We start from the raw sequence: 12777 nt of genomic DNA, 5'->3' as shown, positions 1-12777 counted from the left end.
CCAACTCCTCCCTGGTCCAGGACAGTCTCTGTATCACGGCCTCCATCAATAACCTATTGACACATGATTGTGGCAGCCCTCACGTGCTGGTATATCACGCTGCCAATAGAAATGGGAAGCGGCACAGAAATCACAAAATAAAGGAAGTGTTTGTGGTAATGCAAGAATCCAACAAGCAGAGTAGTCCACACGTCGTACAACAGTCCAACATGGATGATGAAAAGCAGTGACCAGCCCAGGGGATGGAGATGACTCTGTACCCGGGCCTTTGCCTGGCCTTGGTGATGTCGCGGTGGTCGGCTCCCGGGCCCGTACCCTGCGGTCACTCTTTAAAAGGGTGGTTGTTTGTTAATTTTATGAAAGTTCGTGACGCCACCTGTGGTTTCTGATGATAATCACCAGCGCTGCGGCAGTCCACTGAGGCCGGTGATAAGGCAGCTCGATGGTATAGCTCCCCACAGGTGGAGCTAGGCCTCAGGGCAGCGTATGCAAGGGGAATGCAGGACAGGCGAGACCCAGCCGGGTCAGAGCAAGAACGGGGACACGGTAGTCACTTCAGTACCTTTTACTGATGGAAAGTCAGGCACATCCCGGAGCACTGTAGGGTGAAGGGTGCATATCAGGATCCTCCCCAATGAGCGGGTGTAGGGCCTCCTGTTTCTTGCCTCTGCGTAGTAAGTTTCTGACCTGCCTGGAGCTAGGCCTAACTTTGTCTCTGTCCTGCGCTGGCTGACCTTGTGGTAGGGCCTTTTCTTGGAGTACACGCTCCTCAGCTTGCGGGCCTATGTGTCTCCCGGCTCTGTTACGTATCAGCACTCTAGAGATCCTGGGACCTGTAGTTCTCCAGGGATTCCGGTTATGCCTTACTGGGTCGTAGAGATCCCGGTAAGCTTCGGACCCGGTGTCCGGTAAATGATTCAGGGTGAGCTAATTAAACTCTTCTGCCCCCTATGTACTCACTCTCCACTCGCCTTCGGCCCCTCTCGGGGCCCTCACTAGGCAACACACACTGCAGCCGGGACACTGCTCTTCTTCGCCGCTCTCAGAGCGTCGGCACACTCCTAGCTCTCTATCCTGAGCTGAGTTCTAGTCTGGAATCACTCTACAGACTGTACTGAACTCTTTCTGCAGGAACTGCTAGGCTCTGGCTCGACTGCACTGAGTCCTTCTGTGTCTGAGCAGGAAACTGCTGAATCACTTTCTGGGCTGCCTGGCTCCACCTTCCCTTTATATATCCCTAAGGCTAAGTGCCCACGTTGCGGAACTAAAGCATATTTTTAACTCTTCTCCCTGGCGGGAAAATCGCATGCGGATTTTACATGCGGTTTTCCCGCCAGGTAGAAGCCTTTGTGAGGCGTCTTTGCAGCGTCTTTGCATGCATTTCCGCATGCGGGTTATCAAGCACTTCTCCAAGTGATTTAAGCATCACTTGGAAAAGTGCTTGACAACTTGTTCACACTATATAAATCCATGCAACCGGCATGGATTTATATATTATATAGTGTGACCAAGTAATAGTTAAAAAAAAAGAATCAGAATGGTAAAAAATAAAGTTTATACTCACCTTCCGATGCATTCTCTGCCCCGTCCGGAGTCTTGAGCGGCTCACGCTGTTGTGTGCAGGACCTGCGGTGAAGTCATTGAGTCATGTGATGGGTCACATGACTCAATGACGTGGCAGGTCCTTCACACAACAGCGCGACGGAGGGAAAACATCAGAAGATAAGTATAAACTTTATTTTTTTCTTTTTTTTACAGGTTCTTTGGTACCCAGGTCTGGATGAGAGTCTCCTCTCATCCATACTTGGGTACCATCCGCACATTGATTCCGCTGCGCTTCCGCAAAATTAATGAACATGCTGCGGATTTTTGACCGCAGCATATACGCTGCGGAAAAATCCGCAGCATGGGCATTGACATTGCGGAATGCCATTGGGGACCATGGGGTGCGGATATACATGCGTTTTACCTGCAGCATATACACTTGTAATACGCAACGTGGGCACGCAGCCTAACGGGCTCCCTCTGGTGGTCTGAGATGGAAGGTGGAGGGGTGTGAATGCTTATGAGGGCGTCTTGTGGAGGAATCCATCAATGCACACTTCTAGGATCTGTGAAACTAAGCGCAGCTGGGCGTCACAGCAGCGAACGTCGCGTCTTCAGGCGTCTGTGTAAGAACATCACATTTTTGTTTTCCTCCCTGAATAAGCACCAAATGGAATAGCTGAATGCCAGGATACAGAGACCGGCGGGGGGCAGGGAGGCGCTGTCCGCTGGATTTTGTGCTGGTTTCACAAGCGGTCACCCTGCAGTTTTCTCTGAATTTGCTGTGGAGACTTTTCACAACACATCTAATAATTGTGAACCTTCCACCTCACATGTTTATTATCTTGTCAGCTGGGCGGGATGAAAGCCGGACAAGAATGATCCTTATTACATATAATGGCTGCACTGAGCGATGGGGAAAAGCCGCAGAGGACTGAGAGCAGAAGGGCAGAGGGGTTTCCTCTTCCTCATAGGAGAAAGTCTACAGGGACCAGTACAGAAGCCGGTGCAGAAGGGGAGACAAGGGCTGAGCCACTTACACAGACAGAAAGCTGAGGAGAGGAGGACATGTTATTACTCCAGGATCCGCTCCATTCCTTCCCTATGTGGCATTCAAGCCCTGAGCTCGGCTTTTCTGGAGCCCCATAGAGAATGAATGGAGCTGCAGTTGAATCCTGACTTTCCACTCCTTCCCGATCAGACGATGGTTCGCAGCGGTCAGACCCCCACGATCAGTAAGTGATCACCGAGCCTGTGGATAAGTGATAACTTGTTTTCTTCAGACATCCCCTTTAAGCAATGGAGCATGCCAGCAGAGAAGGTGGGAGAAGGCGCTGGTTACAGGGGAGACTTTACCTCTGGAGGCCGCATATAGGATATGTGAGGGGCGGACACTTCCCGTATTCATCATTACTGAGCCCCCGCTCTGTACGGCTCTTATCTGAGCTGCAGGAGACGCAGCAGTTACTAATCAGCCGTTCTCCGTTCACTTGCAGCCGTCCGAGCTCTGCTGTGCCTGTTAGGGGTGAAGTTCGGGTCCTAGGAGGCATCGACTATGCAGCCTGCACAGCAGATCACAGCCCGGGCACCACGTCTCCGGGTAAATCTCCACCTTTTGAGTTACTTCTTGTGCAGCTGCCCCATGCAAGTTGCTCCGCTCTCCTCGGCCAGCTCCTGCTGAAGACTGAGCTCCTCTGCCCAATCTAGGAGCTCAATAGCCCTGATCACGTCAGTGGTAGCCCAGCGCTGCTGGATCAGATTTACAAATGGCAAACTTATCAGCCCTAGGCATTTCTAATATGTGCAGAGCAGGCGACATAAGTCTCACCGGCATCCTCATAGACCTTTGCTCAGCCGGGGTCTAATAGGAGCAGTAAGATGGCCATCATGGGGTCCATTGTTAGATCTCGGCTGCCATAGAAACTCATCGGCACCATGATCGCGCCTCCCTCTCCTGTCTAAAGTGCCTAAATGCTGTGGAAGCCCCCTACTGTGTCATACAGTGGATTAAACTGCCAGAGTCAGGGTTGGCTCCACTGTCGGTGGCTGAGGCAGGAGCAGGAATGTGTTATACAGCCACACTTCTGCCGCAGATCTTGTAAGAGCCCTGACAGGACCTGCCTGATGATAATGTGTCCTATAGAGCGGGTCCTGGTACCGGACTGCCCTGTACATATTCACCACTAGCTGGGAACCAGTTACTTACAAGGTCTAGTTTCGGATGTGTTTCCAGGATCTGTAGTTGTCAGCATTTTATCCTTAAGGCCGAGTTATAATATCACTGTTACACTCTCGCCCTGTACCTGTATACCTGCCCTGTGTGCTGCACAAAAGTATATAACAAATTGTGTGTGTACACAGATATCTATCTCCTGAATGGAATTACTGCTAGATCTCCTGTACATAGAAATATGAGGTTCTTAGCGCACATTTTGAGCAAATTGTGCGAGCCCATCTGCCAACGTCAAGGCGACCTCTTCAGATGGGTCCCTACACTAACACTACACTAACTTAGTAACTGGGACTATTTTTTTTTATTATTATTACCACCATTTTTACTATTTATTATTATTGCATTAATCCAATTAATTGTAACTGTTATAAAACTAATTAAAAAAATTAAATTCTAATTTTTTTATTATTCTTGTGATTCTAATAATGGTATTACTAAAATCCCTATGCCTAAAGCTGTTGATCCAGAAGAAGGCAAAAACCCCAGGACACCTAACGCCAATTTGTGTCACGGGAAAAATTCCTTCTTGACCCTGGGAAAAGGCGATCAATCCTAGGACCCTGGATCAAACCTAATAATGTTATTACAAGTTATATATTACACTAATTATTGTACTACGGGAGTTATTTTAATTTGTTTTTATAAATCTAACTATTTGATATGGTTATACTTAACATTGTGCTATCTTATTACAGTATTATTCTTCTTTCCTATCACTACTAATACTGCCCTATACCTACAGTGTTGATCCAGAAGAAGGCAAAAACCCCAGGACACCTTCAGCCAATTTGTGTCACAGGGAAAAAGTTCCTTCTTGACCCCGAGAAAAGGCGATCAGTCCTAGAACCCTGGATCAAACCTAATTATGTTACTAGTTATGTAATTACTATTACTGTACTAAATGTACTACTACAGTTGTTTTTAATATAGTTTTTTTTATATATTTTGTCTTATGTCCTGCTTTCTTATTAAAGTACTACTCTAACTTTTCTATAACTATTTAATATTACAGTATTGATTGAACTACGTCTATAATTATTTTTATTTACTCTTTGTTCTTTCTATAGATATAGCTAGTTTATATTTATTAATAACAATAACCTGATATCTTATTACGGTATTATTCTTCTTTTCTATTGCTACTAATACTACCCTATACCTAGAGTGTTGATCCAAAAGAAGGCAAAAACCTCAAGACACCTTCAGCCAATTTGTGTCACAGCGGAAAAATTCCTTCTTGACCCCGAAAAAAGGCGATCAGTCCTAGAACCCTGGATCACACTGCTATTCTACCTACTACTATTACTACTGTTATTTTATTACTTTCTTACTATTATCACTAGTATTATTACTCAAATTACACTAATACTGATATACTACCACTATATTACTACTATCCTGCTATTATTACTTTGGTGGATTTATACTTACCAGCCGGTATTGCCATATGATGTTATCGGCAGAGAGGTCCCAGCAGGATGGTCCACATGATGTTCCTCTTTCCTCTCAAATACCGGTAGATGTAATGGCAGACGTTGTTCTGGCTCTGCTTCTTCCTTTTTGTTGTAGGATCGATTGTTGTCTTTTCTGGCCTTTGGCCATCCCTTTCCCCCTAGGGATCTTAAGGTGCAGTTCTGTCCTCTTTGGTCTCCTCTTCGGTGGGTCTCCCCTTCGGTCTCCTCTTCGGTGGGTCTCCTCTTCGGTGGGTCTACTCTTCGGTGGGACTCCTCTTCGGTGGGACTCCTCTTCGGTGGGTCTCCTCTTCGGTGGGACTCCTCTTCGGTGGGACTCCTCTTCGGTGGGTCTCCTCTTCGGTGGGTCTCCTCTTCGGCGGGACTCCAATTCGGTCTCCTCTTCGGTGGGACTCCTCTTCGGTGGGACTCCTCTTCGGTCTCCGCTTCGGTGGGTCTCCTCTTCGGTGGGACTCCTCTTCGGTGGGACTCCTCTTTGTTGGAACTCCTCTTCGGTGGCACTACTCTTCGGTGGGTCTCCTCTTCGGTCTCCTCTTCGGTGGGTCTCCTCTTCGGTGGGTCTCCTCTTCGGTGGGACTCCTCTTCGGCGGGTCTCCTCTTCGGTGGGTCTCCTCTTCGGTGGGTCTCCTCTTCGGTGGGTCTCCTCTTCGGTGGGACTCCTCTTCAGTGGGACTCCTCTTCGGTGGGACTCCTCTTCAGTGGGACTCCTCTTCGGTGGGTCTCCTCTTCGGTGGGACTCCTCTTCGGTGGGACTCCTCTTCGGCGGGTCTCCTCTTCGGCGGGTCTCCTCTTCGGTGGGTCTCCTCTTCGGTGGGACTCCTCTTCGGTGGGACTCCTCTTCGGCGGGTCTCCTCTTCGGTGGGTCTCCTCTTTGGTGGGTCTCCTCTTCGGTGGGACTCCTCTTCGGTGGGACTCCTCTTCGGTGGGTCTCCTCTTCGGTGGGACTCCACTTCGGACTCCTCTTCGGTGGGTCTCCTCTTCGGTGGGACTCCTCTTCAGTGGGACTCCTCTTCGGTGGGTCTCCTCTTCGGTGGGACTCCTCTTCGGTGGGTCTACTCTTCGGTGGGACTCCTCTTCGGTGGGACTCCTCTTCAGTGGGACTCCTCTTCGGTGGGTCTCCTCTTCGGTGGGACTCCTCTTCAGTGGGACTCCTCTTCGGTGGGTCTCCTCTTCGGTGGGACTCCACTTCGGACTCCTCTTCGGTGGGTCTCCTCTTCAGTGGGACTCCTCTTCAGTGGGACTCCTCTTCCGTGGGTCTCCTCTTCGGTGGAACTCCTCTTCGGTGGGTCTCCTCTTCGGTGGGACTCCTCTTCGGTGGGTCTCCTCTTCGGTGTGACTCCACTTCGGACTCCTCTTCGGTGGGTCTCCTCTTCGGTGGGACTCCTCTTCAGTGGGACTCCTCTTCGGTGGGTCTCCTCTTCGGTGGGACTCCTCTTCGATGGGTCTCCTCTTCGGTGGGACTCCTCTTCGGTGGGACTCCTCTTCAGTGGGACTCCTCTTCGGTGGGTCTCCTCTTCGGTGGGACTCCTCTTCAGTGGGTCTCCTCTTCGGTGGGTCTCCTCTTCGGTGGGACTACACTTCGGTGGGACTACTCTTCGGTCTACTCTTCAGTGGGACTCCTCTTCGGTGGGTCTCCTCTTCGGTGGGACTCCTCTTCGGTGGGTCTCCTCTTCGGTGGGTCTCCTCTTCGGTGGGACTCCTCTTCTGTCTCCTCTTCGGTGGGTCTCCTCTTCGGTGGGACTCCTCTTCGGTGGGACTCCTCTTCGGTGGGTCTCCTCTTCGGTGGGACTCCTCTTCGGTGGGTCTCCTCTTCGGTGGGACTCCTCTTCGGTGGGTCTCCTCTTCGGTGGGACTCCTCTTCGGTGGGACTCCTCTTCGGTGGGACTCCACTTCGGTGGGACTACTCTTCGGTGGGACTCCTCTTCAGTGGGTCACCTCTTCGGTGGGACTCCTCTTCGGTGGGTCTCCTCTTCGGTGGGACTACTCTTCGGTGGGACTACTCTTCGGTCTACTCTTCGGTGGGACTCCTCTTCGGTGGGTCTCCTCTTCCGTGGGACTCCTCTTCGGTGGGTCTCCTCTTCGGTGGGTCTCCTCTTCGGTGGGACTCCTCTTCGGTGGGTCTCCTCTTTGGTGGGACTCCCCTTCGGTGGGACTCCTCTTCGGTGGGACTCCTCTTCGGTCTCCTCTTCGGTGGGTCTCCTCTTCGGTGGGTCTCCTCTTCGGTGGGACTCCTCTTCGGTGGGACTCCTCTTCAGTGTGTCTCCTATTCGGTGGGTCTCCTCTTCGGTGGGACTCCTCTTCGGTGGGTCTCCTCTTCGGTGTGACTCCACTTCGGACTCCTCTTCGGTGGGTCTCCTCTTCGGTGGGACTCCTCTTCAGTGGGACTCCTCTTCGGTGGGTCTCCTCTTCGGTGGGACTCCTCTTCGATGGGTCTCCTCTTCGGTGGGACTCCTCTTCGGTGGGACTCCTCTTCAGTGGGACTCCTCTTCGGTGGGTCTCCTCTTCGGTGGGACTCCTCTTCAGTGGGTCTCCTCTTCGGTGGGTCTCCTCTTCGGTGGGACTACACTTCGGTGGGACTACTCTTCGGTCTACTCTTCAGTGGGACTCCTCTTCGGTGGGTCTCCTCTTCGGTGGGACTCCTCTTTGGTGGGTCTCCTCTTCGGTGGGTCTCCTCTTCGGTGGGACTCCTCTTCTGTCTACTCTTCGGTGGGACTACTCTTCGGTCTACTCTTCGGTGGGACTCCTCTTCGGTGGGTCTCCTCTTCCGTGGGACTCCTCTTCGGTGGGTCTCCTCTTCGGTGGGTCTCCTCTTCGGTGGGACTCCTCTTCGGTGGGTCTCCTCTTTGGTGGGACTCCCCTTCGGTGGGACTCTTCTTCGGTGGGACTCCTCTTCGGTCTCCTCTTCGGCGGGTCTCCTCTTCGGTGGGACTCCTCTTCGGTGGGTCTCCTCTTCGGTGGGTCTCCTCTTCGGTGGGACTCCTCTTCGGTGGGACTCCTCTTCTGTGGGTCTCCTCTTCGGTGGGACTCCTCTTCGGTGGGTCTCCTCTTCGGTGGGACTCCTCTTCAGTGGGACTCCTCTTCGGTGGGTCTCCTCTTCGGTGGGACTCCTCTTCAGTGGGACTCCTCTTCGGTGGGACTTCTCTTCGGTGGGACTCCTCTTCGGCTGGTCTCCTCTTCGGTGGGACTCCTCTTCGGTGGGTCTCCTCTTCGGTGGGTCTCCTCTTCGGTGGGTCTCCTCTTCGGTCTCCTCTTCGGTGGGACTCCTCTTTGGTGGGACTCCTCTTCGGTGGGTCTCCTCTTCGGTGGGACTCCTCTTCGGTCTCCTCTTCGGTGGGACTCCTCTTCGGTGGGACTCTTCTTCGGTCTCCTCTTCGGTGGGACTCCTCTTCGGTGGGACTCCTCTTCGGTGGGTCTCCTCTTCGGTGGGTCTCCTCATTGGTGGGACTCCTCTTCGGTGGGACTCCTCTTCGGTTGGTCTCCTCTTCGGTGGGTCTCCTCTTCTACGGGTCTCCTCTTCGGCGGGTCTCCTCTTCGGCGGGTCTCCTCTTCGGTGAGTCTCCTCTTCGGTCTACTCTTCGGTGGGTCTCCTATTCGGTGGGTCTCCTCTTTGGTCTCCTCTTCGGTGGGTCTCCTCTTCGGTGGGACTCCTCTTCAGTGGGACTCCTCTTCGGTGGGTCTCCTCTTCGGTGGGTCTCCTCTTCGGTGGGTGTCCTCTTCGGTGGGACTCCTCTTCGGTGGGACTCCTCTTCGGTGAGACTCCTCTTCGGTGGGTCTCCTCTTCGGTGGGTCTCCTCTTCGGTGGGACTCCGCTTCGGTGGGTCTCCTCTTCGGTGGGACTCCTCTTCGGTGGGACTCCTCTTCGGTCTCCTCTTCGGTGGGTCTCCTCTTTGGTGGGTCTCCTCTTCGGTGGGACTCCTATTCGGTGGGTCTCCTCTTCGGTGGGTCTCCTCTTCGGTGGGACTCCTCTTCGGTGGGTCTCCTCTTCGGTGGGTCTCCTCTTCGGTGGGACTCCTCTTCGGTGGGACTCCTCTTCTGTGGGTCTCCTCTTCGGTGGGACTCCTCTTCGGTGGGTCTCCTCTTCGGTGGGACTCCTCTTTGGTGGGACTCCTCTTCGGTGGGTCTCCTCTTCGGTGGGACTCCTCTTCAGTGGGACTCCTCTTCGGTGGGACTTCTCTTCGGTGGGACTCCTCTTCGGCTGGTCTCCTCTTCGGTGGGACTCCTCTTCGGTGGGTCTCCTCTTCGGTGGGTCTCCTCTTCGGTGGGTCTCCTCTTCGGTCTCCTCTTCGGTGGGACTCCTCTTCGGTGGGACTCCTCTTCGGTGTTTCTCCTCTTCGGTGGGACTCCTCTTCGGTCTCCTCTTCCGTGGGACTCCTCTTAGGTGGGACTCTTCTTCGGTCTCCTCTTCGGTGGGACTCCTCTTCGGTGGGTCTCCTCTTCGGTGGGTCTCCTCTTCGGTGGGACTCCTCTTCGGTGGGTCTCCTCTTCGGTGGGTCTCCTCTTCTACGGGTCTCCTCTTTGGCGGGTCTCCTCTTCGGCGGGTCTCCTCTTCGGTGAGTCTCCTCTTCAGTCTACTCTTCGGTGGGTCTCCTCTTCGGTGGGTCTCCTCTTTGGTCTCCTCTTCGGTGGGTCTCCTCTTCGGTGGGTCTCCTCTTCGGTGGGACTCCTCTTCGGTGGGACTCCTCTTCGGTGGGACTCCTCTTCGGTGGGTCTCCTCTTCGGTGGGTGTCCTCTTCGGTGGGACTCCTCTTCGGTGGGACTCCTCTTCGGTCTCCTCTTCGGTGAGACTCCTCTTCGGTGGGTCTCCTCTTCGGTGGGTCTCCTCTTCGGTGGGACTCCGCTTCGGTGGGACTCCTCTTCGGTGGGACTCCTCTTCGGTCTCCTCTTCGGTGGGTCTCCTCTTTGGTGGGTCTCCTCTTTGGTGGGTCTCCTCTTCGGTGGGACTCCTCTTCGGTCTCTTCTTCCGTGAGACTCCTCTTCGGTGGGTGTCCTCTTCGGTGGGTCTCCTCTTCGGTGGGACTCCGCTTCGGTGGGACTCCTCTTCAGTGGGACTCTTCTTCGGTCTCCTCTTCGGTGGGTCTCCTCTTTGGTGGGTCTCCTCTTTGGTGGGTCTCCTCTTCGGTGGGTCTCCTCTTTGGTGGGTCCCCTCTTCTCAGGAAACACAACCAGATATTAGGAGCAATCCTCAACTGACAGAGTTCCACTACTGACCACCGCGCTCCCCTCATCCCGCTAAGTAAAAGTGTTTTTTCCTGTTTTACACAGAATGCAGAGTACTGTGCAGCAACCTATACTCCCGAGGGGCCGCAGGAAACTGGAGTGAATAATGCCCTCCTCTTCCTTTAAATTACGCTTATGCCATGTTCTTACTAGTGAGACGTAATAAATAGCATTAAAGCTGCAGTAATTTTTTTTTTATATACACTGCTCAAAAAAATAAAGGGAACACTTAAACAACAGAATATAACTCCAAGTAAATCAAACTTCTGTGAAATCAAACTGTCCACTTAGGAAACAACACTGATTGACAATCAATTTCACATGCTGATGTGCAAATGGAATTAGACAATAGATGGAAATTATTGGCAATTATCAAGACATCCTCAATAAAGGACTGGTTCTGCAGGTGGGGATCACAGACAACATCTCAGTACCAGTGCTTTCTGGCTGATGTTTTGGTCACTTTTGAATGTTGGTTGTGCTTTCACACTCGTGGTAGCATGAGACGGACTCTACAACCCACAGAAGATGCTCAGGTAGTGCAGGTCATCCAGGATGGCACATCTGTGAGAGCTGTGGTAAGAAGGTTTGCTGTGTCTGTCAGCGTAGTGTCCAGAGGCTGGAGACGCTACCAGGAGACAGGCCAGTACACCAGGAGATGTGGAGGGGGCCATAGGAGGGCAACAACCCAGGAGCAGGACCGCTACCTCCGCTTTTGTGCAAGAAGCAACAGGAGGAGCACTGCCAGAGCCCTGCAAAATGACCTCCAGCAGGCCACAAATGTGTATGTGTCTGCACAAACGGTTAGAACTGACTCCATGAGGGTAGTATGAGGGCCCGACATCCACATATGGGAGTTGTGCTCACAGCCCAACACTGTGCAGGATGCTTGGCATTTGCCACAGAACACCAGAATTGGCAAACTCGCCACTGGCTCCCTGTGCTCTTCACAGATGAAAGCAGGTTCACACTGAGCACATGTGACCGACGTGACGGAGTCTGGAGACACAGTGGAGAGTGATCTACTGCCTGCAACATCCTTCAGCACGACCGGTTTGGCAGTGGGTCAGTAATGGTGTGGAGTGGCATTTCTTTGGAGGGCTGCACAGCCCTCCATGTGCTCGCCAGAGGTAGCCTGACTGCCATTAGGTACCGAGATGAGAGCCTCAGGCCCCTTGTGAGACAATATGCTGGTGCAGTGGGCCCTGGGTTCCTCCTAATGCAGGACAATGCCAGACCTCATGTGGCTGGAGTGTGTCAGCAGTTCCTCCAAGATGAAGGCTTTGAAGCTATGGACTGGCCCGCCTGTTCCCCAGAGCTGAATCCGATTGAGCACATCTGGGACATCATGTCTCGCTCCATCCACCAACATCACATTGCACCACAGACTGTCCAGGAGTTGGCGGATGCTTTAGTCCAGGTCTGGGAGGAGATCCCACAGGAGACCATCCGCAACCTCATCAGGAGCATGCCCAGGCATTGTAGGGAGGTCATACAGGCACGTGGAGGCCACACAATACTGAGCCTAATTTTGACTTGTTCTAAGGACATTACATCAAAGTTGGATCAGCCTGTAGTGTGTTTTTCCACTTAAATTTTGGGGGTGACTCCAAATCCAGGCCTCCATTGGTTAATAAATTTGATTTCCATTGATGATTTTTGTGTGATTTTGTTGTCAGCACATTCAACTTTGTACAGAACAAAGTATTCAATGAGAATATTTCATTCATTCAGATCTAGGATGTGTTATTTGAGTGTTCCCTTTATTTTTTTGAGCAGTGTATTTTAACCCAGCTAAAAAGTGAACTGGCCCCCTCCTGAGGGGAAACTTGAAAAAATGTCTGCAGTCAGATCAAGTCCATTCTCTTCCTTCAGCTTGGCTCCGCTGGGCGCAGTTCTTCTTTAGCAAATGTTCATACAAAATCATCAATGGAAATCAAATTTATTAACCAATGGAGGCCTGGATTTGGAGTCACCCCCAAAATTTAAGCGGAAAAACACACTACAGGCTGATCCAACTTTGATGTAATGTCCTTAAAGCAAATCAAAACGAGACTGACACACTCCAGCCACATGAGGTCTGGCATAGTTCTACATTAGGATGAACCCAGTGCCAACCGCACCAGCATATGGTCTCACAAGGGGTCTGAGGATCTCATCTCTTAACCTAATGGCAGTCAGGCTACCTCTGGCGAGCACATGGAGGGCTGTGCGGCCCTCCAAAGAAATGCCACCCCACACTATTACTGACCCACTGCCAAACCGGTCATGCTGAAGGATGTTGCAGGCAGCAGATCGCTCTCCATGGCG

This window comes from Phyllobates terribilis, unplaced genomic scaffold (genome assembly GCF_046119375.1).
Source record: "Phyllobates terribilis strain yellow unplaced genomic scaffold, ASM4611937v1 Scaffold_150__1_contigs__length_4496277, whole genome shotgun sequence".
In the NCBI taxonomy this organism is placed as follows: Eukaryota; Metazoa; Chordata; class Amphibia; order Anura; family Dendrobatidae; genus Phyllobates; species Phyllobates terribilis.
The sequence above is the reverse complement of the archived record's forward strand: the minus strand, read 5'-3'. Positions refer to the sequence as shown.